At 39.4% G+C, this 27,280-nt stretch overlaps 14 non-coding genes across 14 annotated transcripts; all 14 read left to right on the top strand.

Annotated features, from left to right (window-relative positions):
- The first annotated feature begins 11,627 nt into the window (after positions 1–11,627).
- On the top strand, positions 11,628–11,700 carry trnar-ucg (transfer RNA arginine (anticodon UCG)). Its single transcript has one exon. It is a non-coding gene; the product is annotated as a tRNA-Arg (tRNA).
- A 1,129-nt stretch (positions 11,701–12,829) lies between these two features.
- trnar-ucg (transfer RNA arginine (anticodon UCG)) lies at positions 12,830–12,902 on the top strand. Its single transcript has one exon. It is a non-coding gene; the product is annotated as a tRNA-Arg (tRNA).
- Positions 12,903–13,700: 798 nt separating this feature from the next.
- On the top strand, positions 13,701–13,773 carry trnar-ucg (transfer RNA arginine (anticodon UCG)). The gene has a single exon. It is a non-coding gene; the product is annotated as a tRNA-Arg (tRNA).
- Positions 13,774–15,136: 1,363 nt separating this feature from the next.
- trnar-ccg (transfer RNA arginine (anticodon CCG)) lies at positions 15,137–15,209 on the top strand. Its single transcript has one exon. It is a non-coding gene; the product is annotated as a tRNA-Arg (tRNA).
- Positions 15,210–15,779: 570 nt separating this feature from the next.
- trnar-ucg (transfer RNA arginine (anticodon UCG)) lies at positions 15,780–15,852 on the top strand. Its single transcript has one exon. It is a non-coding gene; the product is annotated as a tRNA-Arg (tRNA).
- A 1,363-nt stretch (positions 15,853–17,215) lies between these two features.
- trnar-ccg (transfer RNA arginine (anticodon CCG)) lies at positions 17,216–17,288 on the top strand. Its single transcript has one exon. It is a non-coding gene; the product is annotated as a tRNA-Arg (tRNA).
- A 2,006-nt stretch (positions 17,289–19,294) lies between these two features.
- trnar-ccg (transfer RNA arginine (anticodon CCG)) lies at positions 19,295–19,367 on the top strand. Its single transcript has one exon. It is a non-coding gene; the product is annotated as a tRNA-Arg (tRNA).
- A 570-nt stretch (positions 19,368–19,937) lies between these two features.
- Positions 19,938–20,010, top strand: trnar-ucg (transfer RNA arginine (anticodon UCG)). Its single transcript has one exon. It is a non-coding gene; the product is annotated as a tRNA-Arg (tRNA).
- A 1,363-nt stretch (positions 20,011–21,373) lies between these two features.
- Positions 21,374–21,446, top strand: trnar-ccg (transfer RNA arginine (anticodon CCG)). Its single transcript has one exon. It is a non-coding gene; the product is annotated as a tRNA-Arg (tRNA).
- A 570-nt stretch (positions 21,447–22,016) lies between these two features.
- trnar-ucg (transfer RNA arginine (anticodon UCG)) lies at positions 22,017–22,089 on the top strand. The gene has a single exon. It is a non-coding gene; the product is annotated as a tRNA-Arg (tRNA).
- A 1,363-nt stretch (positions 22,090–23,452) lies between these two features.
- Positions 23,453–23,525, top strand: trnar-ccg (transfer RNA arginine (anticodon CCG)). Its single transcript has one exon. It is a non-coding gene; the product is annotated as a tRNA-Arg (tRNA).
- A 570-nt stretch (positions 23,526–24,095) lies between these two features.
- On the top strand, positions 24,096–24,168 carry trnar-ucg (transfer RNA arginine (anticodon UCG)). Its single transcript has one exon. It is a non-coding gene; the product is annotated as a tRNA-Arg (tRNA).
- A 1,363-nt stretch (positions 24,169–25,531) lies between these two features.
- On the top strand, positions 25,532–25,604 carry trnar-ccg (transfer RNA arginine (anticodon CCG)). Its single transcript has one exon. It is a non-coding gene; the product is annotated as a tRNA-Arg (tRNA).
- Positions 25,605–25,915: 311 nt separating this feature from the next.
- Positions 25,916–25,988, top strand: trnar-ccg (transfer RNA arginine (anticodon CCG)). The gene has a single exon. It is a non-coding gene; the product is annotated as a tRNA-Arg (tRNA).
- The last annotated feature ends 1,292 nt before the right edge of the window (positions 25,989–27,280 follow it).

The following is a 27,280-nucleotide window of genomic DNA, read 5'->3' as shown; positions in this document are numbered from 1 at the left end:
AGGAAGTATGACCATATTAGCCCGGTCCTGTCAATGCTGCACTGGCTCCCTATCAAACATCGTATAGATTTTAAAATATTGCTTATTACTTATAAAGCCCTGAATGGTTTAGCACCTCAGTATTTGAATGAGCTCCTTTTACATTATAATCCTCTACGTCCGCTACGTTCTCTAAACTCCTTTTTTCCTATTTGGCGCCTAAACTCTGGAATAACCTACCTAACATTGTTCGGGAGGCAGACACACTCTTGCAGTTTAAATCTAGATTAAAGACCCATCTCTTTAACCTGGCTTACACATAACATATTTTTACATAACTTTTGCATTATTGAGACACTGTTTTCCAAATGAATGTTGTTCAGTGCTTTGACGCAATGTATTTTGTTTAAAGCACTATATAAATGAAGGTGATTGATTGATTGATTGATTGACATATTAATATGCTTTTAATATCCAAATCTGTTAAAGGATTTTACTGCTGCATTAATTAGGTAAACCGGAACTTGAAACACTTCCCATAACACCCAATGTATTTGCTACATCATTAGAAGAATGGCATCTACGCTAATATTTGTCTGTTTCTCTCTTATTCCGAGGTCACTGTAGCCACCAGATCCAGTCTGTATCCAGATCAGGGGGTCACTGCAGTCACCCGGATCCAGTACGTATCCAGACCAGATGGTGGATCAGCATCTAGAAAGAACCTCTACAGCCCAGAAAGACAGTGGAGACCAGGACAACTAAAGCCCCAGATACAGATCCCCTGTAAAGACCTTGTCTCAGAGGACCACCAGGACATGACCACAGGAAACAGATGATTCTTCTGCACAATCTGACTTTGCTGCAGCCTGGAATTGAACTACTGGTTTCATCTGGTCAGAGGAGAACTGGCCCCTCAACTGAGTCTGGTTTCTCCCAAGGTTTTTTCTCCATTCTGTCACCGATGGAGTTTCGGTTCTTTGCCGCTGTCGCCTATGGCTTGCTTAGTTGGGGTCACTTCATCTACAGCGATATCGTTGACTTGATTGCTAATAAATGCACAGACACTATTTAACTGAACAGAGATGACATCACTGAATTCAATGATGAACTGCCTTTAACTATCATTTTGCATTATAGACACACTGTTTTCCAAATTAATGTTGTTCAGTTGCTTTGACGCAATGTATTTTGTTTAAAGCGCTATATAAATAAAGGTGACTTGACTTGACTCACACATATAGACAAAAAGGACTCTATGCTGTTTATAGACTTCAGTTCAGCATTCAACACTATAATCCCTCAACAGCTCATTTGTTTGTACAACCCCCTTCCCTCCTTGTACACCCCAGTGACCTAAATATGAACTTATGAACCTAAGAAGGAATTTCAGTGAGGGAGGGGGGAAAGTTTTTTTTGTGTGTGTGTGTGTGTGTGTGTGTTGGGAAACGATGTGCTTTTTTAAACATTAAAATGTGAAATCGTGAAAATTGTATAAGGTAAGTTTTTATTAAAGGGGGGGGATGGGGGGGGGGGGGGTTGAAATGCTCGTTTTCACTCAATATCCTGTTAATCTTGAGTACCTATAGAGTAGTACTGCATCCTTCATAACTCCAAAAAGTCTTTAGTTTTATTATATTTATAAGAGAAAGATAGTCTGTACCGTTTTTTCCCAGAAAAACACGAGCACCTGGAGGCGTTACGTGTGGGCGGAGCTAAAGAATCATGAGCGCGAGTAAGCTTTTGGAAGCTGTGACATTACCGGGAGGAAAAAAACATCATCCAAAACAAACCATGGCTAACAGTCAGATTCAGACGTATATTTATGATCCAGAATCAGATCCAGAGGCTGAAATTTAACAAGAGTAGCAGCAGCAACGACTACAGCAGGACGTCCCTATGTGGTATGTATTGAAACTGTATATATTTGTTTAGCGGTTTTGGAAAATGACTAAGTTCCAATTTATGTCGTTTTTTTTTTTTTTTTTTTTTTTTTAAGGTGTACATGTGGAAAGTGCAGTTTGATGACAACATCGCACGTTGTTTACTTGATGTGCTTACGCGCGGATAGCTAAGTTAACAACACAGAGATATTTGAAAAAGTTTTACTTACCGCCTGCGGTTCCAACACACGATCGTGACCCTTTTTCGCTGGGACTGCATTATCCTTAAGAAATAAACAATATGCAAATTTGGCGTCAAACTGGGCCTTGTTTGTAAAACAAGCATCTTCGAAATGCAGGGAACAAACAAAAACACTTGCACAACTCCGTTGATCCTCTGTAAAAACTCCATCCACTGGTCCCTTAATGCTGTTTTTTTTTTTTTTGGTAATCTGTGCAGGGTTGTCTTGCCCTGGCAACCAAAAACACACTTCTTTTGTGACATTTCGGTCTCTCGCTCTGATCAGTGAATGTCTCTGCTCTGCTCCACAGGAGCGCGCGCTCTTCCGGGAGAAGTGCCCTTAGGACCTATATAAGGAAATTCCGCTCCATCTAACGTCACACAGACCCATACTCGAAAAAAACTTTCCGAAACTTGTGACAAACCGGAAGAGGTATTTTTGGAACAAAACTTAATTTTTGAAACTTTGTCCATGTTTAGCATGGGAATCCAACTCTTTAACAGTGTAAAAACTCAGTATGCATGAAATAGCATTTCACTCCCCCCCCCCTTTAAGGTTTTAAGTACACAGTGTATTTCAAGAAAAAGGTTATAAACACATATACGAAATGGAAACAATGTAATGATTGTTTTTGTCCTACTTGGAAAAGTGTAAAAACGTTACAAATGAAATAAAAAGAAAACTAGGTTGCTGGTTATTTATCTAAAACAACTAACTTAGGGTTAGGGTTAGCATTAGGGAATAAAGTAAAAAAAACTATCAGATATGTTTTGTTAAGCAACACGTGAAAAGATGTGAGAGCTTGTAACATTACAATTTAAAAAGGTATAAAAACGTTGCTAAAGTTCTTACAAATTAAATAAAAAGAAAACTAGGTTACTGGATATTTATGTAAAATGACTAAACGTCAAAAACTATCAGAAAAAGGTTATAAATGCAGACGAGATGGAAACAATGTAATGGTCGTTTTTTTAGTTTGAGTTAGATCGACTCAAACTAAAAAAAAGAAGCGAATGTATAAAAACGATACAAACCAGAAAAGTTGGTGTTTGTCACGATGTTAGAAAAAGTTAAAACAAAAGAAAAAAAGATTGTAGGCATTTACGCTGATCTCAAAGAAAATACATCAGACCTTGTCTTTAAAACACCAGCACAAGATACTTGTCAAAACTATGTCGTACTCTACCACTAACTACAACTTTAAAAATCTAGACTATTACTGACAGAGAGTTAAACAAAAGAAAAAAAGATCCTCCGGCAGAGTTTGGGAAGCCTTCGGTAAAACAACCTCATAGCACAGCCGACACACTCAGAATGCTTAAATACGGTCCCACTCAAACCACTTCTTCTTCGTTTTGACGCAAAGCTTTAGGTGGATTTACCGCCACGTACAGGGCAGGAGTGTGGAGCATTGAAGTTAATGATAACTAACTCAAACATAAGAGATAAAAGAAATACAAAAATAAAATGAATGATAATAATAAACTTAGTAGTGATTCTTTAAATCCTGTTTATCAACACTTTGAGATACTTAATCATTGAAACATTTCTATAGTCACATCTTTATTTAACATTTTCTAAAATGAAATCTGGTTTATTTCTATATTAAGTGTAAGTAAGTTTAATTCTTTCATTGTCATATCTTTTACATTTGATTAAAATAGGTTCAACTGTTTCAGGAAGATCACATTTAACACTGTAATAATAAAAACTCCATAATCATCGGGAAGAAGGAGGCGGAAACCGGCGCACAATCAAAATGAAACTTTAATAATCACAAAATAAACAAAACAGCGCATCAGCCCCTCACGGACGACTGATGCGCGCAAATAAAAAGCAAACATAAACTAAAAGCCCAGGCCTGGTCCTCTCTCGTCCTTCACTGTCTTCGCTCCAGTTTTATATCCTTCCATCTCCTCCGTGGGCCTCGAGACCGGTGGGTCGAACAGCTGTAGCTCATCTCCAATCACTCCACCGGCCTCGCTCCTCCCACGTCCCTTGCCCTGCCCCGCCCCACTCGTCACAAACACAAAGTCCAGACACATGTATTTCCTTTTATAAATAATGACTGATTAAGTGCAATGTGTCCAATTCTATGGCGAGATCTTCTTTTCTATAACCAAAATTCTCCTTTCATTTCCAAATGTTCTTTGAATATTATATTTATTCTCTTATGTTTTTTTTTTGTTTTTTTATTACCCCTTTTATTTCTAATTTACTCATTGGAGTATTAAATTTGATGTCTGACATTTTAATGTTTTTATCTGATCCACTACTTTCATTTCCTATATGTGGGGGTATCCATACAAAATAAATATTTGTTTTTGCTTGTATTCTGAACAAACTCTGTAAAATGACTGACAAATTGTCTTGTCTAGTTGAAGATTCGCCACATTTTAAACTTGAAAGTGCTGAAAATGAGTCTGAACATATGACTACTTTAGGTATATTAGCGTGTTCAACCCGCTGAAGAGCCAAAATATGGCAATCTGACGGATGATTAGATGTTCTTTTTGCTAAGATCATGCTATATGATCTTTATTTTTTATCTAAACAATCCTTGTTGTTTTTTATTTTATTTTAATAAGCCCACTCACACTTACTTAAGTTTGCTAAAATAAATCCTTTAATATGTCTTTTATTTTGTCAATATCAACTTCTGGAATGAAATTGTACATTCATAAATGTATGTTTTTCAAAACTCCCCACGTTTAGTGGCTTTTAAAGAGGAATTTGTGATGTATTTGGAGACATTAAAAGCAATGAAAAGTCCCAAAGCAAGATTTCTGTATTCTTCATTAGAGGACTTTGGTTTCTTAATGTGAAAATCTCTTACTCTCCTACTTTATCTTTATCTTTATTTTTATTTTTATTTTTTCTTAAGTGTTGTTTTATTTATTTTACATTTATTTTGTTTTATGATTTACAGAGTGTGAATGAAAATTGAGTGTAATCTCAGACCATATTTGTAAATTTACCAGTAATGTATGCCTTTATGTTTTTAATGTTTAAAGCATCGAATAAAAAAAAAAACACACCCACTAACACTACCCCCTAACACCTCCCTAATAACGTTGGTCGCAAAGGTTTAAATGTATGTTAAAAGAATTAAACAAAGTAACGTTTTCAATAAAAACACATCAGTTCTTATTTGATGAAAACATTCTACCTGGTTTTAATATTAGACCGATGTTTTTACTTTAAAATTAGGTTAACCTATACGATTTTATTTCCATCTCAACAAAAGTTCTTGTTTTATTTTATTTTAATAAGTCACTCACACATACTTTAATGGTCTAAATCCTTTAATATGTATTTTACGTTGTCAATATTAACTTCTGGCATTGCTATATCAGTTTAAACCCTGTAGACTCATACAAATATTAAACAGGAATGATTGTGGTAAGTCAAGATGGACTTTTCTTGCCAAAGAAACTTTACAACATTACAGGAAAGGCTAAATATTTCATCTCAAGAAGTGCGTAGAAACGCGTCTGGTGTCAGGCATCTGATGTCTTTGTGTTTACTGTTACGACCATGTCAGCGAAGATTGTAAAACATCTAAAGGTTTTTGGGGTTAGCAACTCAACTGTTATCTAATTAGTTTTCCGGGAGTTCTGGTGTTGTAAATGGTGTGCTGCAGGTCAGCTAAAGTAAAAAAAAAAAAAAACGTTTTGTGTATTCAGTGATCAAAGGGTGACAATTTCAACTTTATGGCTTAGGCCTGTGATCACGAGGTTAGGTGAAAGTTCATTTATTGGTCAAAAGTATGTGAAATCTTTTAACAAGTCAGACCATAGAATAATGTTTTTTTTTTAAAATTGTTAACATCAACATAGACGTACTGAGAATGCAAACAAGTACACAAACACAACCATGCAATCATAAACACACATTTGATTATTTTATTTGGATTGACAAATACTGATTAAAACAACAGCATCCAAATATTCACAAAGAGCCTATTATGTTTCACCTGACAAAGACAATGCAAGTCGCAACCACATTCAAAAAGTAGCCTATGGATAAAAGTGACATCGTCTTCTCCAAACATGCAGACTGCCTATGATTGCTGACACAGAACAATATCTGGCTGTTTGCTTAGAGGTCTTTTTACTCAATCCGGCAATCTGCAAGCCTCTGACACATAATCTGTGCACATGTCCCAAACTACCAAAAATAAGAATAATCAGTTTGATCCTGTAACCACACACTGCCAAAGCATTTGTTAATGACTGATACTTTTTCTCAGAAAAGCACAAATCCATGTAAAGATCAAAACAACAGCCCACTTCCAGAATCAGAATGTTCTTAGAAAGTTCATTGATGACTACAATGTCTGGAGTGTTTGGGTATTGCCTGAGAACACTTATAAGAGAACTATACACTCAAACAAGTACATAAATACACAAACAAACAAAATAGGTCACAAACATGAAAATACCTATATTAGATAAAAAAAATTAGTTGTCATAAGTTTTCATTGAAACCAAAAGTGTTTGTTGCTACAAATGTCTCACAGAAATTTATACAATAGATTTGATGCTCTTTCTCACTTTACAAATGGTGTTGTTAACCATGCTGTTTAAAATAGTTTAAAAAAGTATTATTTTTTAGCTTTCATGTAGGATTCATATCTGCACTCAAGTGTTTTTAGCAAGAGTCCAGAGACAGATGAAAATAGATGCGTGAAAAAAAAAAAGTTAAGATGTTTTTTAATGATAGACTAAATGGTATAGATTGTTTAAAACAATTGTGTTTATGCATTTCTCTTGAATGTGTGTACGGTAACCGTTGCATGAAGCAGAAGAAATACATAGCCTCATAAACGCATTGTGGTGAAGTCATAAATTTATAAATTATTTATATATCATAACTTACTTTCTTTTCAAAACAATAAACATTCTCATGACTTTTTTAACTGCGAACAACCAGTTTGGTTGGAAAATAAAAAATATATAAAAACATATAGTGTTTCTTAATTAAAATGCTTATAGTTTGTAGTAAAATCACTAAGCTAAAACAGTTTTCTTTAAAACCACGTGGTTTTCACACACGCACATACACACACACACACACACACCTCACAAAACTGCCAACAAGGACCTTAAGTTTTTGTTTTATCGTTTAGCTGTAGCTGAGACCTTGATGGAATTATTTTACTCACAGTTTTGGGGAGGTTACTATGAACTTTGTAATAGGTTATAGATCACAAATTACCCTATTTAAAATCTAAAAGCTAGTGTAACTATTTCAATTTCTTTAAAAAAGTAATGTAACTGATAACATTTGATTACATATTTTAAGACTTGTAATATTTTCAACCGTTAATCTTTTGAAACATGTAAACAGGCCGGGGGGTTAACATTAGAGTACTCAACAACTAATGACCGTCAGACTTTTCATAATCCTTAAATTAGGATTTTTTCAAAATCACTTAAATTAGGATTGTGATCATTTCATTTTAAAGCGCAACCACCACAAAATCAGATTTGCTTGGAGATTAAATACATATTTAAAAAAACAACAAGAAAGTTTAACAGCTAAGATACTGTTTTGAAATCAAGGTTTTCCACACCTATGAAGGGAAATGCCACAGCAACTAACGACAGGTTGGTAAAACGGGTTTATATGCAAACAAATAAATATACATCAACCAAATAGGAAATAAGCATACGTCTTTAACTCCTGAAACAGCTGACTCATAATTTAGAGTAGTTAAGGTGGTTTATGAAATATATACATTAAATCTGTACGTGTGTGAAAAAATATTCAGATGTAACATTTTCATAATTAACCGCAATTTAATTATTTTTTTCTCAGTGACTGTAACTGATTACATTTATTTTTGTAATCAAATGATATAATTTAGCTATAATTAACTAGTTGACCCCTAACACTGATTATGCATTCTAACAATAATAGATGGTGAAAGAGTTCATTAACCTCTTTAACTTAAAAAATGCTTACAATGTCCGCAAACAAGGGTTTGTTCATAAAACAACCCAGTCCCCCGACTTGAAAGCACTGTAACAAGTATAGCCATTGCAGAAATTTATTATAGAGATGCAGTAAGATAAACTCTGGTTGCACGATTGACCAACTTATCACATGTTTACCATATTATTACAATGCCCTGCTGTATATGTCTGTAAAAATAAACAAACATACACACAATCTCCAGAATGGGGGCTGATGATGGGTTCATCATTTCATGATGAAGACAGACTGGATATTCAGACCACAGCAGCAGGACACGATTGTCTTTTTCTAAAGATAAAGACAATTATTTGGTTTCAGGACACACGAATCCTAACGGTTCACAAGATAACATAACAACGGTTGCTCCATTACAGCATAGCCAACCCTATTTTAGTCTCTTTTAGCGCATGTATATCGTATTATTGTTGAATATAGTCATTTAGTCTAAATATGTGTTAACAGTTATTTTATTGTTGTTTTATGTATTATATGTTTTTGTTTTACAAAGGGGTTACATTTAATACATTTAACTAATACCTCATTCAAGCTATTTAGATCTTTAGGTTAGGGAACTACAATACCCATCACATACCTCAAGCTTCAAACATGGCCGTCGTGGATACGTACTCATATTGTATGTGGCAACGCTCTAAATCATTGGAAATCTGATTAAACGCATGCGCAGATAACCTAAATAAAAAGATGCACATTTCTATGCTGTTTGTGAAGTATACACTATTTTCATGTTGTGATGTTTTAGTGATCCAAAGTTCGATTCACTTTCACTGAAAAATTATTCATTTGGACAGTTTGGTTCAATAAACCGTTTCATAGGGACCTTAAGTCATTTTCGCAGTTACGTCAGTACACATTTTTTTTCTTCTAACAACTCAAGAGTCATTTTATTTCTGTGAATCATCTAAATAAATTTAATTGTGTGAACACATATTGGTGGTTATTATCTTTTGTTCATTGAAGTTAATGCTGAATCATCTAAATAAAGTTAACTGTGTGAACACATATTGGTGGTTATTGTCTTTTGTTCATTTAAGTTAGTGATGTTTGTGTTTGCAGGTTTTTGCACAGTGCCTCTGTCGTTTGTTTAGCTTAAACATCAGTTTTTAGTCAGTTACAAAAGTGTCAAGCATTAAGTTTTTGTATTTTTAACTAACCTAATTATGACAGAATTACAGGTTTCTTGTGTTTTTGGTGAGTGTAAGTGGGGAAAAATTAAATGTGACCGTCAAGTAACGTTAGCTACTCAAATGAAGACAAACTGTGTAAGTGTTCATTAAGATGTCGAAATGAAAATAAGTGTACAAATATTCATAATGACAATAAGTACAATTTACCCTAAAAACACAATAGCCCCTGCTAAGTACACCTAAAATTTGCTAGAGTGGTGAGATATTTACATTTATTCATTTAGCAGATGCTTTTATCCAAATCGATGTGTTATAACAAGTCTCAGTTAGGTTAACACAGTACATGTAGCATGGGATTTTAAATATTATAATAAATAAAAAGAAAACAGATTGAATAAAAAAAGAATAGAGCAAACTAGTGTTAGAGGTCTTTACACACACACACACACATATATATAGATATTAATTATCAATGTTTTTTTATAGCCTTACACTTTGAAACCAGAACAATATGTTTCCATGAGTTTGTTAGCTCTTTCTGTTTGAATCTGTTTACAGAAGTTTCACCATCCTAATTGCAATTGTTTGGTCTTATGCTTAGGGCCTTATACGTTGTGTTTCCTAGTTTTTGCTCTCGTGTTAGTGGGTCTCTTTGGTCATACAAAGCAATATTTCTGTGAATTTGGGTATTAAAATATTGCTTTAAACATCGTCTTCATTCAAGACATTTACTTAACATTAGCATAGAACTGGCAATTTCATGAAATCGCTTTTAGTTTGTTTCTGACTGTCTGTCAATGCCACCAGTGAACACGGCCCAGTGGCCTAATGGATAAGGCATCAGCTTCGGGAGCTGGGAATTTTGGGTTCAAGTCCAACCTTTGTCGTCTTTGAGGGCTTTCATTTAAGTGGGCTATGCAAGAAATTTCAGGATGATAACTTAAATATGACACTATAGCCCCAAGAATTAGCATAGAACTGGCAATTTCATGATATTGCTTTCAGTTTAGTTTGTTTCTGACTGTCTGTCAATGACTCTGGGTTCACCAGTGAACAAGGCCCAGTGGCCTAATGGATAAGGCATCAGCCCTCGGAGCTGCCGATTGTGAGTTTTAATCCCACCTGGGTCATCTTTCAAGAGTTGCATTTAAACTGGCAGTGCAAGACAGTAATTCAAGGACGATAACTTCACTGTAGACAAAAGAATTATCATAGAACTGGCAATGTCATGATATCGCTTTTAGTTTGTTTATGACTGTCTGTCAATGACTCTGGGTCCCCCAGTGAGCAAGGCCCAGTGGCCTAATGGATAAGGCATCAGCCCTCGGAGCTGAGAATTCTGAGTTTTAATCCCACCTGGGTCATCTTTCAAGAGTTGCATTTAAGCTGGCAGTGCAAGACAGAAATTCAAGGACGATAACGTCACTGTAGACATAAGAATTAGCATAGAACTGGCAATGTCATGACATTGCTTTTAGTTTGTTAATGATTGTGTGTCAATGCCTGTGGGTTCACAATCGAACGGGTCACAGTGGCTTAAAGGATAAGGCATCAGCCATCCAAGCTGAGGATTGTGGGTTCGAGTCCAACCCGGGTCATCTTTCAAGAGTTGTATATCAGCTCGCATTGCAAGAAAGAAGTTCAAGGATGAAAAGTTCACTGTAGACACAAGAATAAGCATAGAACTGGCAATTTCATGATGTCGCTTTTAGTTTGTTTATGACTGTGAGTCAATGCCTCTGGGCCCAAAAGTGAACAAGGCCCAGTGGTCTAATGTATAAGGCATCAACCTTTCGAGCTTAGGATTGTGGGTTCGAGTCCCACCTGAGTCATCTTTCAAGAGTTGTATTTCAGCTGGTATTGCAAGAAAGAAATTTGAGGGCGATAACTCCACTGTAGAAATTAGAATAGAACTGGCAAATTCATGATATTGCTTTTAGTTTGTTTATGACTGTGTGTCTATGCCTCTGGGTTCATCAGTGAACGCGGCACAGTGGCCGAATGGATAAGGCATCAGCCTCAGGAGCTGGGAATTGTGGGTTCAAGTCACACCTGGGTCGTCTTTGAGGGCTTTCATTTAAGTGGGCTATGCAAGAAATTTCAGGATGATAACTTCAATATGACACTATAGCCCCAAGAATTAGCATAGAACTGGCAATTTCATGATATTGCTTTCAGTTTAGTTTGTTTCTGACTGTCTGTCAATGACTCTGGGTTCGAAACCCACCTGGGTCATCTTTCAAGAGTTGCATTTAAGCTGGCAGTGCAAGACAGAAATTCAAGGACGATATCTTCATTGTAGACATAAGAATTAGCATAGAACTGACAATGTCATGATATTGCTTTTAGTTTGTTTATGACTGTCTGTCAATGCCTCTTGATTTACCAGTGGACCAGGCCCAGTGGCCTAATGGAGAAGGCATCAGCCTTCGGAGCTGAAGATTGTGGGTTCGAGTCCCACTTGGGTCATCATTCAAGAGTTGCATTTCAGCTGGCATTGCACGAAAGAAATTCAATGGTGAACTTTTACTATAGACACAAGAATTAGCATAGAACTGGCATTTTTTAAAATAACTTTCAATTTAGCTTGCATCAGAATGTTAATGAATACCTCAGGCTTAATCAGAGAAAAGGTCCAGTTGTCTAATAAATAAGGCATCAACCTTCGGAGCTGAGGGTTGTGAATTAAATTACCACCTGAGTCGTCAATGAGAGGTTAGATTTAAGTTGGCTGCGCAACAGGTACCAGGATGACAAGTGCAAGGAGACACAATAGCTGTGACAAAGGAACATGAGAGTTAGCATAGAACTGCCAACGGAACATGAGAACTAGCAATTTCATGAAAACTCTTTCAGTTTAGTTTGTTTCTGACTGTCTGTCAATGCCTCTGGGTTCACCAGTGAACAAGGCCCAGTGGCCTAATGCATCGGTCTTCATAGCTGAGGATTGTGGGTTCATCTTTCAAGGTTGGTGTTTATGTTGGCAGTACAAGGAAGATATTCTAGGACGATAACGTCAATATGACACTATAGCCACAAGATTAATCATAAAATTGGCAAATTTCTGAAAACTCACTCAGTTCAGCTTGGATAAGACGGTCTGTAAATGCCTCTGTGTGGGCTTGTTGGAAAATACCCAGTGACCAAACGGATAAAGCATCAACCTTCAGAGCTGAAGATTGTGGGTTCAAGTCATGAGAATTATCATAGAACAGGCAATTTTCTGAAATCTCACTAAGATCAGCTTCGGATAAGACTTTGTGTAATGCCTCTGGGTTCACTAACAGATGTGGCCCATTGGCCTAATGTATAAGGCATCAGCCTCAGGAGCTGGGAATTGTGGGTTCAAGTCCCACCTGGGTCGTCTTTCAGAGCTTTCATTTAAGTGGGCTATGCAAGAAATTTCAGGATGATAACTTCAATATGACACTATAGCCCCAAGAATTAGCATAGAACTGGCAATTTCATGGTATTGCTTTCAGTTTAGTTTGTTTCTGACTGTCTGTCAATGACTCTGGGTTCGAATCCCAATGACATGATATCGCTTTTAGTTTGTTTATGACTCTGTGTCAATGCCTCTGGGTTCACCAGTGAACAGGGCCCAGTGGCCTAATGGATAAGGCATCAGCCTTCGGAGCTGAGGATTGTGGGTTCGAGTCCCACCTGGGTCATCTTTCAAGCGTTGCATTTAAGCTGGCAGTGCAAGAAAGAAATTCAAGGACGATAACTTCACTGTAGACATTAGAATAGAACTGGCAATTTCATGATATTGCTTTTAGTTTGTTTATGACTGTGTGTCAATGCCTCTTGATTCATCAATGAACAAGGCCCAGTGACCTAATGGATAAGGCATCAGCCTCCGGAGCTGGGAATTGTGGGTTCAAGTCCCACCTGGGTCATCTTTGAGGGCTTTCATTTAAGTGGGCTATGCAAGAAATTTCAGGATGATAACTTCAATATGACACTATAGCCCCAAGAATTAGCATAGAACTGGAAATTTTATGATATTGCTTTCAGTTTAGTTTGTTTCTGACTGTCTGTCAATGACTCTGGGTTCGAATCCCACCTGGGTCATCTTTCAAGAGTTGCATTTAAGCTGGCAGTGCAAGACAGAAATTCAAGGACGATATCTTCATTGTAGACATAAGAATTAGCATAGAACTGGCAATGTCATGATATCGCTTTTAGTTTGTTTATGACTGTGTGTCAATGCCTCTGGGTTCACCAGCGAACGAGGCCCAGTGGCCTAATGGATAAGGCATCAGCCTTCGGAGCTGAGGATTGTGGGTCCTATTCCCACCTGGGTCGTCTTTCAAGCATTGCATTTAAGCTGGCAGTGCAAGAAAGAAATTCAAGGACGATAACTTCACTGTAGACACAAGAATTAGAATAGAACTGGCAATTTCATGATATTGCTTTTAGTTTGTTTATGACTGTCTGTCAATGCCTCTTGATTTACCAGTGAACCAGGTCCAGTGGCCTAATGGAGAAGGCATCAGCCTTCGGAGCTGAGGATTGTGGGTTCGAGTCCCACTTGGGTCATCATTTAAGAGTTGCATTTCAGTTGGCATTGCACGAAAGAAATTCAATGGTGAACTTTTACTATAGACACAAGAATTAGCATAGAACTGGCATTTTTTGAAATAACTTTCAATTTAGCTTGCATCAGAATGTTAATGAATACCTCAGGCTTAATCAGAGAAAAGGTCCAGTTGTCTAATAAATAAGGCATCAACCTTCGGAGCTGGGGGTTGTGAATTAAATTACCACCTGAGTCGTCAATGAGAGGTTAGATTTAAGTTGGCTGCGCAACAGGTACCAGGATGACTAGTGCAAAGAGACACAATAGCTGTGACAAAGGAACATGAGAGTTAGCATAGAACTGCCAACGGAACATGAGAACTAGCAATTTCATGAAAACTCTTTCAGTTTAGTTTGTTTCTGACTGTCTGTCAATGCCTCTGGGTTCACCAGTGAACAAGGCCCAGTGGCCTAATGCATCGGTCTTCAGAGCTGAGGATTGTGGGTTCATCTTTCAAGGTTGGTGTTTATGTTGGCAGTGCAAGGAAGAAATTCTAGGACGATAACGTCAATATGACACTATAGCCACAAGATTAATCATAAAATTGGCAAATTTCTGAAAACTCACTCAGTTCAGCTTGGATAAGACGGTCTGTAAATGCCTCTGTGTGGGCTTGTTGGAAAATACCCAGTGACCAAATGGATAAAGCATCAACCTTCAGAGCTGAAGATTGTGGGTTCAAGTCATGAGAATTATCATAGAACAGGCAATTTTCTGAAATCTCACTCAGATCAGCTTCGGATAAGACTTTCTGTAATGCCTCTGGGTTCACTAACAGATGTGGCCCATTGGCCTAATGTATAAGGCATCAGCCTCAGGAGCTGGGAATTGTGGGTTCAAGTCCCACCTGGGTCGTCTTTCAGAGCTTTCATTTAAGTGGGCTATGCAAGAAATTTCAGGATGATAACTTCAATATGACACTATAGCCCCAAGAATTAGCATAGAACTGGCAATTTCATGATATTGCTTTCAGTTTAGTTTGTTTCTGACTGTCTGTCAATGACTCTGGGTTCGAATCCCAATGACATGATATCGCTTTTAGTTTGTTTATGACTCTGTGTCAATGCCTCTGGGTTCACCAGTGAACAGGGCCCATTGGCCTAATGGATAAGGCATCAGCCTTCGGAGCTGAGGATTGTGGGTTCGAGTCCCACCTGGGTCATCTTTCAAGTGTTGCATTTAAGCTGGCAGTGCAAGAAAGAAATTCAAGGACGATAACTTCACTGTAGACACAAGAATTAGAATAGAACTGGCAATTTCATGATATTGCTTTCAGTTTGTTTATGACTGTGTGTCAATGCCTCTTGATTCATCAGTGAACGAGGCCCAGTGGCCTAATGGATAAGGCATCAGCCTCCGGAGCTGGGAATTGTGGGTTCAAGTCCCACCTGGGTCATCTTTGAGGGCTTTCATTTAAGTGGGCTATGCAAGAAATTTCAGGATGATAACTTCAATATGACACTATAGCCCCAAGAATTAGCATAGAACTGGAAATTTTATGATATTGCTTTCAGTTTAGTTTGTTTCTGACTGTCTGTCAATGACTCTGGGTTCGAATCCCACCTGGGTCATCTTTCAAGAGTTGCATTTAAGCTGGCAGTGCAAGACAGAAATTCAAGGACGATATCTTCATTGTAGACATAAGAATTAGCATAGAACTGGCAATGTCATGATATCGCTTTTAGTTTGTTTATGACTGTGTGTCAATGCCTCTGGGTTCACCAGCGAACGAGGCCCAGTGGCCTAATGGATAAGGCATCAGCCTTCGGAGCTGAGGATTGTGGGTCCTAGTCCCACCTGGGTCGTCTTTCAAGCATTGCATTTAAGCTGGCAGTGCAAGAAAGAAATTCAAGGACTATAACTTCACTGTAGACACAAGAATTAGAATAGAACTGGCAATTTCATGATATTGCTTTTAGTTTGTTTATGACTGTCTGTCAATGCCTCTTGATTTACCAGTGAACCAGGTCCAGTGGCCTAATGGAGAAGGCATCAGCCTTCGGAGCTGAGGATTGTGGGTTCGAGTCCCACTTGGGTCATCATTCAAGAGTTGCATTTCAGTTGGCATTGCACGAAAGAAATTCAATGGTGAACTTTTACTATAGACACAAGAATTAGCATAGAACTGGCATTTTTTGAAATAACTTTCAATTTAGCTTGCATCAGAATGTTAATGAATACCTCAGGCTTAATCAGAGAAAAGGTCCAGTTGTCTAATAAATAAGGCATCAACCTTCGGAGCTGGGGGTTGTGAATTAAATTACCACCTGAGTCGTCAATGAGAGGTTAGATTTAAGTTGGCTGCGCAACAGGTACCAGGATGACTAGTGCAAAGAGACACAATAGCTGTGACAAAGGAACATGAGAGTTAGCATAGAACTGCCAACGGAACATGAGAACTAGCAATTTCATGAAAACTCTTTCAGTTTAGTTTGTTTCTGACTGTCTGTCAATGCCTCTGGGTTCACCAGTGAACAAGGCCCAGTGGCCTAATGCATCGGTCTTCAGAGCTGAGGATTGTGGGTTCATCTTTCAAGGTTGGTGTTTATGTTGGCAGTGCAAGGAAGAAATTCTAGGACGATAACGTCAATATGACACTATAGCCACAAGATTAATCATAAAATTGGCAAATTTCTGAAAACTCACTCAGTTCAGCTTGGATAAGACGGTCTGTAAATGCCTCTGTGTGGGCTTGTTGGAAAATACCCAGTGACCAAATGGATAAAGCATCAACCTTCAGAGCTGAAGATTGTGGGTTCAAGTCATGAGAATTATCATAGAACAGGCAATTTTCTGAAATCTCACTCAGATCAGCTTCGGATAAGACTTTCTGTAATGCCTCTGGGTTCACTAACAGATGTGGCCCATTGGCCTAATGTATAAGGCATCAGCCTCAGGAGCTGGGAATTGTGGGTTCAGGTCCCACCTGGGTCGTCTTTCAGAGCTTTCATTTAAGTGGGCTATGCAAGAAATTTCAGGATGATAACTTCAATATGACACTATAGCCCCAAGAATTAGCATAGAACTGGCAATTTCATGATATTGCTTTCAGTTTAGTTTGTTTCTGACTGTCTGTCAATGACTCTGGGTTCGAATCCCAATGACATGATATCGCTTTTAGTTTGTTTATGACTCTGTGTCAATGCCTCTGGGTTCACCAGTGAACAGGGCCCATTGGCCTAATGGATAAGGCATCAGCCTTCGGAGCTGAGGATTGTGGGTTCGAGTCCCACCTGGGTCATCTTTCAAGCGTTGCATTTAAGCTGGCAGTGCAAGAAAGAAATTCAAGGACGATAACTTCACTGTAGACACAAGAATTAGAATAGAACTGGCAATTTCATGATATTGCTTTTAGTTTGTTTATGACTGTGTGTCAATGCCTCTTGATTCATCAGTGAACGAGGCCCAGTGGCCTAATGGATAAGGCATCAGCCTCCGGAGCTGGGAATTGTGGGTTCAAGTCCCACCTGGGTCATCTTTGAGGGCTTTCATTTAAGTGGGCTATGCAAGAAATTTCAGGATGATAACTTCAATATGACACTATAGCCCCAAGAATTAGCATAGAACTGGAAATTTTATGATATTGCTTTCAGTTTAGTTTGTTTCTGACTGTCTGTCAATGACTCTGGGTTCGAATCCCACCTGGGTCATCTTTCAAGAGTTGCATTTAAGCTGGCAGTGCAAGACAGAAATTCAAGGACGATATCTTCATTGTAGACATAAGAATTAGCATAGAACTGGCAATGTCATGATATCGCTTTTAGTTTGTTTATGACTGTGTGTCAATACCTCTGGGTTCACCAGCGAACGAGGCCCAGTGGCCTAATGGATAAGGCATCAGCCTTCGGAGCTGAGGATTGTGGGTCCTAGTCCCACCTGGGTCGTCTTTCAAGCATTGCATTTAAGCTGGCAGTGCAAGAAAGAAATTCAAGGACTATAACTTCACTGTAGACACAAGAATTAGAATAGAACTGGCAATTTCATGATATTGCTTTTAGTTTGTTTATGACTGTCTGTCAATGCCTCTTGATTTACCAGTGAACCAGGTCCAGTGGCCTAATGGAGAAGGCATCAGCCTTCGGAGCTGAGGATTGTGGGTTCGAGTCCCACTTGTGTCATCATTCAAGAGTTGCATTTCAGTTGGCATTGCACGAAAGAAATTCAATGGTGAACTTTTACTATAGACACAAGAATTAGCATAGAACTGGCATTTTTTGAAATAACTTTCAATTTAGCTTGCATCAGAATGTTAATGAATACCTCAGGCTTAATCAGAGAAAAGGTCCAGTTGTCTAATAAATAAGGCATCAACCTTCGGAGCTGGGGGTTGTGAATTAAATTACCACCTGAGTCGTCAATGAGAGGTTAGATTTAAGTTGGCTGCGCAACAGGTACCAGGATGACTAGTGCAAAGAGACACAATAGCTGTGACAAAGGAACATGAGAGTTAGCATAGAACTGCCAACGGAACATGAGAACTAGCAATTTCATGAAAACTCTTTCAGTTTAGTTTGTTTCTGACTGTCTGTCAATGCCTCTGGGTTCACCAGTGAACAAGGCCCAGTGGCCTAATGCATCGGTCTTCAGAGCTGAGGATTGTGGGTTCATCTTTCAAGGTTGGTGTTTATGTTGGCAGTGCAAGGAAGAAATTCTAGGACGATAACGTCAATATGACACTATAGCCACAAGATTAATCATAAAATTGGCAAATTTCTGAAAACTCACTCAGTTCAGCTTGGATAAGACGGTCTGTAAATGCCTCTGTGTGGGCTTGTTGGAAAATACCCAGTGACCAAATGGATAAAGCATCAACCTTCAGAGCTGAAGATTGTGGGTTCAAGTCATGAGAATTATCATAGAACAGGCAATTTTCTGAAATCTCACTCAGATCAGCTTCGGATAAGACTTTCTGTAATGCCTCTGGGTTCACTAACAGATGTGGCCCATTGGCCTAATGTATAAGGCATCAGCCTCAGGAGCTGGGAATTGTGGGTTCAAGTCCCACCTGGGTCGTCTTTCAGAGCTTTCATTTAAGTGGGCTATGCAAGAAATTTCAGGATGATAACTTCAATATGACACTATAGCCCCAAGAATTAGCATAGAACTGGCAATTTCATGATATTGCTTTCAGTTTAGTTTGTTTCTGACTGTCTGTCAATGACTCTGGGTTCGAATCCCAATGACATGATATCGCTTTTAGTTTGTTTATGACTCTGTGTCAATGCCTCTGGGTTCACCAGTGAACAGGGCCCATTGGCCTAATGGATAAGGCATCAGCCTTCGGAGCTGAGGATTGTGGGTTCGAGTCCCACCTGGGTCATCTTTCAAGCGTTGCATTTAAGCTGGCAGTGCAAGAAAGAAATTCAAGGACGATAACTTCACTGTAGACACAAGAATTAGAATAGAACTGGCAATTTCATGATATTGCTTTTAGTTTGTTTATGACTGTGTGTCAATGCCTCTTGATTCATCAGTGAACGAGGCCCAGTGGCCTAATGGATAAGGCATCAGCCTCCGTAGCTGGGAATTGTGGGTTCAAGTCCCACCTGGGTCATCTTTGAGGGCTTTCATTTAAGTGGGCTATGCAAGAAATTTCAGGATGATAACTTCAATATGACACTATAGCCCCAAGAATTAGCATAGAACTGGAAATTTTATGATATTGCTTTCAGTTTAGTTTGTTTCTGACTGTCTGTCAATGACTCTGGGTTCGAATCCCACCTGGGTCATCTTTCAAGAGTTGCATTTAAGCTGGCAGTGCAAGACAGAAATTCAAGGACGATATCTTCATTGTAGACATAAGAATTAGCATAGAACTGGCAATGTCATGATATCGCTTTTAGTTTGTTTATGACTGTGTGTCAATGCCTCTGGGTTCACCAGCGAACGAGGCCCAGTGGCCTAATGGATAAGGCATCAGCCTTCGGAGCTGAGGATTGTGGGTCCTAGTCCCACCTGGGTCGTCTTTCAAGCATTGCATTTAAGCTGGCAGTGCAAGAAAGAAATTCAAGGACGATAACTTCACTGTAGACACAAGAATTAGAATAGAACTGGCAATTTCATGATATTGCTTTTAGTTTGTTTATGACTGTCTGTCAATGCCTCTTGATTTACCAGTGAACCAGGTCCAGTGGCCTAATGGAGAAGGCATCAGCCTTCGGAGCTGAGGATTGTGGGTTCGAGTCCCACTTGGGTCATCATTCAAGAGTTGCATTTCAGTTGGCATTGCACGAAAGAAATTCAATGGTGAACTTTTACTATAGACACAAGAATTAGCATAGAACTGGCATTTTTTGAAATAACTTTCAATTTAGCTTGCATCAGAATGTTAATGAATACCTCAGGCTTAATCAGAGAAAAGGTCCAGTTGTCTAATAAATAAGGCATCAACCTTCGGAGCTGGGGGTTGTGAATTAAATTACCACCTGAGTCGTCAATGAGAGGTTAGATTTAAGTTGGCTGCGCAACAGGTACCAGGATGACTAGTGCAAAGAGACACAATAGCTGTGACAAAGGAACATGAGAGTTAGCATAGAACTGCCAACGGAACATGAGAACTAGCAATTTCATGAAAACTCTTTCAGTTTAGTTTGTTTCTGACTGTCTGTCAATGCCTCTGGGTTCACCAGTGAACAAGGCCCAGTGGCCTAATGCATCGGTCTTCAGAGCTGAGGATTGTGGGTTCATCTTTCAAGGTTGGTGTTTATGTTGGCAGTGCAAGGAAGAAATTCTAGGACGATAACGTCAATATGACACTATAGCCACAAGATTAATCATAAAATTGGCAAATTTCTGAAAACTCACTCAGTTCAGCTTGGATAAGACGGTCTGTAAATGCCTCTGTGTGGGCTTGTTGGAAAATACCCAGTGACCAAATGGATAAAGCATCAACCTTCAGAGCTGAAGATTGTGGGTTCAAGTCATGAGAATTATCATAGAACAGGCAATTTTCTGAAATCTCACTCAGATCAGCTTCGGATAAGACTTTCTGTAATGCCTCTGGGTTCACTAACAGATGTGGCCCATTGGCCTAATGTATAAGGCATCAGCCTCAGGAGCTGGGAATTGTGGGTTCAAGTCCCACCTGGGTCGTCTTTCAGAGCTTTCATTTAAGTGGGCTATGCAAGAAATTTCAGGATGATAACTTCAATATGACACTATAGCCCCAAGAATTAGCATAGAACTGGCAATTTCATGATATTGCTTTCAGTTTAGTTTGTTTCTGACTGTCTGTCAATGACTCTGGGTTCGAATCCCAATGACATGATATCGCTTTTAGTTTGTTTATGACTCTGTGTCAATGCCTCTGGGTTCACCAGTGAACAGGGCCCATTGGCCTAATGGATAAGGCATCAGCCTTCGGAGCTGAGGATTGTGGGTTCGAGTCCCACCTGGGTCATCTTTCAAGCGTTGCATTTAAGCTGGCAGTGCAAGAAAGAAATTCAAGGACGATAACTTCACTGTAGACACAAGAATTAGAATAGAACTGGCAATTTCATGATATTGCTTTTAGTTTGTTTATGACTGTGTGTCAATGCCTCTTGATTCATCAGTGAACGAGGCCCAGTGGCCTAATGGATAAGGCATCAGCCTCCGGAGCTGGGAATTGTGGGTTCAAGTCCCACCTGGGTCATCTTTGAGGGCTTTCATTTAAGTGGGCTATGCAAGAAATTTCAGGATGATAACTTCAATATGACACTATAGCCCCAAGAATTAGCATAGAACTGGAAATTTTATGATATTGCTTTCAGTTTAGTTTGTTTCTGACTGTCTGTCAATGACTCTGGGTTCGAATCCCACCTGGGTCATCTTTCAAGAGTTGCATTTAAGCTGGCAGTGCAAGACAGAAATTCAAGGACGATATCTTCATTGTAGACATAAGAATTAGCATAGAACTGGCAATGTCATGATATCGCTTTTAGTTTGTTTATGACTGTGTGTCAATGCCTCTGGGTTCACCAGCGAACGAGGCCCAGTGGCCTAATGGATAAGGCATCAGCCTTCGGAGCTGAGGATTGTGGGTCCTAGTCCCACCTGGGTTGTCTTTCAAGCATTGCATTTAAGCTGGCAGTGCAAGAAAGAAATTCAAGGACGATAACTTCACTGTAGACACAATAATTAGAATAGAACTGGCAATTTCATGATATTGCTTTTAGTTTGTTTATGACTGTCTGTCAATGCCTCTTGATTTACCAGTGAACCAGGTCCAGTGGCCTAATGGAGAAGGCATCAGCCTTCGGAGCTGAGGATTGTGGGTTCGAGTCCCACTTGGGTCATCATTCAAGAGTTGCATTTCAGTTGGCATTGCACGAAAGAAATTAAATGGTGAACTTTTACTATAGACACAAGAATTAGCATAGAACTGGCATTTTTTGAAATAACTTTCAATTTAGCTTGCATCAGAATGTTAATGAATACCTCAGGCTTAATCAGAGAAAATGTCCAGTTGTCTAATAAATAAGGCATCAACCTTCGGAGCTGGGGGTTGTGAATTAAATTACCACCTGAGTCGTCAATGAGAGGTTAGATTTAAGTTGGCTGCGCAACAGGTACCAGGATGACTAGTGCAAAGAGACACAATAGCTGTGACAAAGGAACATGAGAGTTAGCATAGAACTGCCAACGGAACATGAGAACTAGCAATTTCATGAAAACTCTTTCAGTTTAGTTTGTTTCTGACTGTCTGTCAATGCCTCTGGGTTCACCAGTGAACAAGGCCCAGTGGCCTAATGCATCGGTCTTCAGAGCTGAGGATTGTGGGTTCATCTTTCAAGGTTGGTGTTTATGTTGGCAGTGCAAGGAAGAAATTCTAGGACGATAACGTCAATATGACACTATAGCCACAAGATTAATCATAAAATTGGCAAATTTCTGAAAACTCACTCAGTTCAGCTTGGATAAGACGGTCTGTAAATGCCTCTGTGTGGGCTTGTTGGAAAATACCCAGTGACCAAATGGATAAAGCATCAACCTTCAGAGCTGAAGATTGTGGGTTCAAGTCATGAGAATTATCATAGAACAGGCAATTTTCTGAAATCTCACTCAGATCAGCTTCGGATAAGACTTTCTGTAATGCCTCTGGGTTCACTAACAGATGTGGCCCATTGGCCTAATGTATAAGGCATCAGCCTCAGGAGCTGGGAATTGTGGGTTCAAGTCCCACCTGGGTTGTCTTTCAGAGCTTTCATTTAAGTGGGCTATGCAAGAAATTTCAGGATGATAACTTCAATATGACACTATAGCCCCAAGAATTAGCATAGAACTGGCAATTTCATGATATTGCTTTCAGTTTAGTTTGTTTCTGACTGTCTGTCAATGACTCTGGGTTCGAATCCCAATGACATGATATCGCTTTTAGTTTGTTTATGACTCTGTGTCAATGCATCTGGGTTCACCAGTGAACAGGGCCCAGTGGCCTAATGGATAATTCATCAGCCTTCGGAGCTGAGGTTTGTGGGTTCGAGTCCCACCTGGGTCATCTTTCAAGCGTTGCATTTAAGCTGGCAGTGCAAGAAAGAAATTCAAGGACGATAACTTCACTGTAGACACAAGAATTAGAATAGAACTGGCAATTTCATGATATTGCTTTTAGTTTGTTTATGACTGTGTGTCAATGCCTCTTGATTCATCAGTGAACGAGGCCCAGTGGCCTAATGGATAAGGCATCAGCCTCCGGAGCTGGGAATTGTGGGTTCAAGTCCCACCTGGGTTGTCTTTGAGGGCATTCATTTAAGTGGGCTATGCAAGAAATTTCAGGATGATAACTTCATTATGACACTATAGCCCCAAGAATTAGCATAGAACTGGCATTTTCATGATATTGCTTTCAGTTTAGTTTGTTTCTGACTGTCTGTCAATGACTCTGGGTTCGAATCCCACCTGGGTCATCTTTCAAGAGTTGCATTTAAGCTGGCAGTGCAAGACAGAAATTCAAGGACGATATCTTCATTGTAGACATAAGAATTAGCATAGAACTGGCAATGTCATGATATCGCTTTTAGTTTGTTTATGACTGTGTGTCAATGCCTCTGGGTTCACCAGCGAACGAGGCCCAGTGGCCTAATGGATAAGGCATCAGCCTTCGGAGCTGAGGATTGTGGGTCCTAGTCCCACCTGGGTCGTCTTTCAAGCATTGCATTTAAGCTGGCAGTGCAAGAAAGAAATTCAAGGACGATAACTTCACTGTAGACACAAGAATTAGAATAGAACTGGCAATTTCATGATATTGCTTTTAGTTTGTTTATGACTGTCTGTCAATGCCTCTTGATTTACCAGTGAACCAGGTCCAGTGGCCTAATGGAGAAGGCATCAGCCTTCGGAGCTGAGGATTGTGGGTTCGAGTCCCACTTGGGTCATCATTCAAGAGTTGCATTTCAGTTGGCATTGCACGAAAGAAATTCAATGGTGAACTTTTACTATAGACACAAGAATTAGCATAGAACTGGCATTTTTTGAAATAACTTTCAATTTAGCTTGCATCAGAATGTTAATGAATACCTCAGGCTTAATCAGAGAAAAGGTCCAGTTGTCTAATAAATAAGGCATCAACCTTCGGAGCTGGGGGTTGTGAATTAAATTACCACCTGAGTCGTCAATGAGAGGTTAGATTTAAGTTGGCTGCGCAACAGGTACCAGGATGACTAGTGCAAAGAGACACAATAGCTGTGACAAAGGAACATGAGAGTTAGCATAGAACTGCCAACGGAACATGAGAACTAGCAATTTCATGAAAACTCTTTCAGTTTAGTTTGTTTCTGACTGTCTGTCAATGCCTCTGGGTTCACCAGTGAACAAGGCCCAGTGGCCTAATGCATCGGTCTTCAGAGCTGAGGATTGTGGGTTCATCTTTCAAGGTTGGTGTTTATGTTGGCAGTGCAAGGAAGAAATTCTAGGACGATAACGTCAATATGACACTATAGCCACAAGATTAATCATAAAATTGGCAAATTTCTGAAAACTCACTCAGTTCAGCTTGGATAAGACGGTCTGTAAATGCCTCTGTGTGGGCTTGTTGGAAAATACCCAGTGACCAAATGGATAAAGCATCAACCTTCAGAGCTGAAGATTGTGGGTTCAAGTCATGAGAATTATCATAGAACAGGCAATTTTCTGAAATCTCACTCAGATCAGCTTCGGATAAGACTTTCTGTAATGCCTCTGGGTTCACTAACAGATGTGGCCCATTGGCCTAATGTATAAGGCATCAGCCTCAGGAGCTGGGAATTGTGGGTTCAATTCCCACCTGGGTTGTCTTTCAGAGCTTTCATTTAAGTGGGCTATGCAAGAAATTTCAGGATGATAACTTCAATATGACACTATAGCCCCAAGAATTAGCATAGAACTGGCAATTTCATGATATTGCTTTCAGTTTAGTTTGTTTCTGACTGTCTGTCAATGACTCTGGGTTCGAATCCCAATGACATGATATCGCTTTTAGTTTGTTTATGACTCTGTGTCAATGCCTCTGGGTTCACCAGTGAACAGGGCCCAGTGGCCTAATGGATAAGGCATCAGCCTTCGGAGCTGAGGTTTGTGGGTTCGAGTCCCACCTGGTTCATCTTTCAAGCGTTGCATTTAAGCTGGCAGTGCAAGAAAGAAATTCAAGGACGATAACTTCACTGTAGACACAAGAATTAGAATAGAACTGGCAATTTCATGATATTGCTTTTAGTTTGTTTATGACTGTGTGTCAATGCCTCTTGATTCATCAGTGAACGAGGCCCAGTGGCCTAATGGATAAGGCATCAGCCTCCGGAGCTGGGAATTGTGGGTTCAAGTCCCACCTGGGTTGTCTTTGAGGGCATTCATTTAAGTGGGCTATGCAAGAAATTTCAGGATGATAACTTCATTATGACACTATAGCCCCAAGAATTAGCATAGAACTGGCATTTTCATGATATTGCTTTCAGTTTAGTTTGTTTCTGACTGTCTGTCAATGACTCTGGGTTCGAATCCCACCTGGGTCATCTTTCAAGAGTTGCATTTAAGTTGCATTAACTTCACTGTAGACACAAGAATTAGAATAGAACTGGCAATTTCATGATATTGCTTTTAGTTTGTTTATGACTGTGTGTCAATGCCTCTTGATTCACCAGTGAACGAGGCCCAGTGGCCTAATGGATAAGGCATCAGCCCCCGGAGCTGGGAATTGTGGGTTCAAGTCCCACCTGGGTCGTCTTTGAGGGCTTTCATTTAAGTGCGCTATGCAAGAAATTTCAGGATGATAACTTCAATACGACACTATAGCCCCAAGAATTAGCATAGAACGGGAAATTTTATGATATTGCTTTCAGTTTAGTTTGTTTCTGACTGTCTGTCAATGACTCTGGGTTCGAATCCCACCTGGGTCATCTTTCAAGCATTGCATTTAAGCTGGCATTGCAAGACAGAAATTCAAGGACGATATCTTCATTGTAGACATAAGAATTAGCATAGAACTGGCAATGTCATGATATCGCTTTTAGTTTGTTTATGACTGTGTGTCAATGCCTCTGCGTTCACCAGTGAACGAGGCCCAGTGGCCTAATGGATAAGGCATCAGCCTTCGGAGCTGAGGATTGTGGGTTCGAGTTCCACCTGGGTCATCTTTCAAGCATTGGATTTAAGCTGGCATTGCAAGAAAGAAATTCAATGGTGAACTTTTACTATAGACACAAGAATTAGCATAAAACTGGCATTTTTTGAAATAACTTTCAATTTAGCTTGCATCAGAATGTTAATGAATACCTCAGGCTTAATCAGAGAAAAGGTCCAGTTGTCTAATAAATAAGGCATCAACCTTCGGAGCTGGGGGTTGTGAATTAAATTACCACCTGAGTCGTCAATGAGAGGTTAGATTTAAGTTGGCTGCGCAAGAGGTACCAGGATGATAAGTGCAAGGAGACACAATAGCTGTGACAAAGGAACATGAGAGTTAGCATAGAACTGCCAACGGAACATGAGAACTAGCAATTTCATGAAAAGTCTTTCAGTTTAGTTTGTTTCTGACTGTCTGTCAATGCCTCTGGGTTCACCAGTGAACAAGGCCCAGTGGCCTAATGCATCGGTCTTCAGAGCTGAGGATTGTGGGTTCATCTTTAAAGGTTGGTGCTTATGTTGGCAGTGCAAGGAAGACATTCTAGGACGATAACGTCAATATGACACTATAGCCACAAGATTAATCATAAAATTGGCAAATTTCTGAAAACTCACTCAGTTCAGCTTGGATAAGATGGTCTGTAAATGCCTCTGTGTGGACTTGTTGGAAAATACCCAGTGGCCAAACGGATAAGGCATCAACCTTCAGAGCTGAAGATTGTGGGTTCAAGTCATGAGAATTATCATAGAATAGGCAATTTTCTGAAATCTCACTCAGATCACCTTCGGATAAGACTTTCTGTAATGCCTCTGGGTTCACTAACAGATGTGGCCCATTGGCCTAATGGATAAGGCATCAGCCTCAGGAGCTGGGATTTGTGGGTTCAAGTC

Source organism: Carassius gibelio, chromosome B1 (genome assembly GCF_023724105.1).
Source record: "Carassius gibelio isolate Cgi1373 ecotype wild population from Czech Republic chromosome B1, carGib1.2-hapl.c, whole genome shotgun sequence".
NCBI lineage: Eukaryota > Metazoa > Chordata > Actinopteri > Cypriniformes > Cyprinidae > Carassius > Carassius gibelio.
The sequence above is the reverse complement of the archived record's forward strand: the minus strand, read 5'-3'. Positions and strand labels throughout refer to the sequence as shown.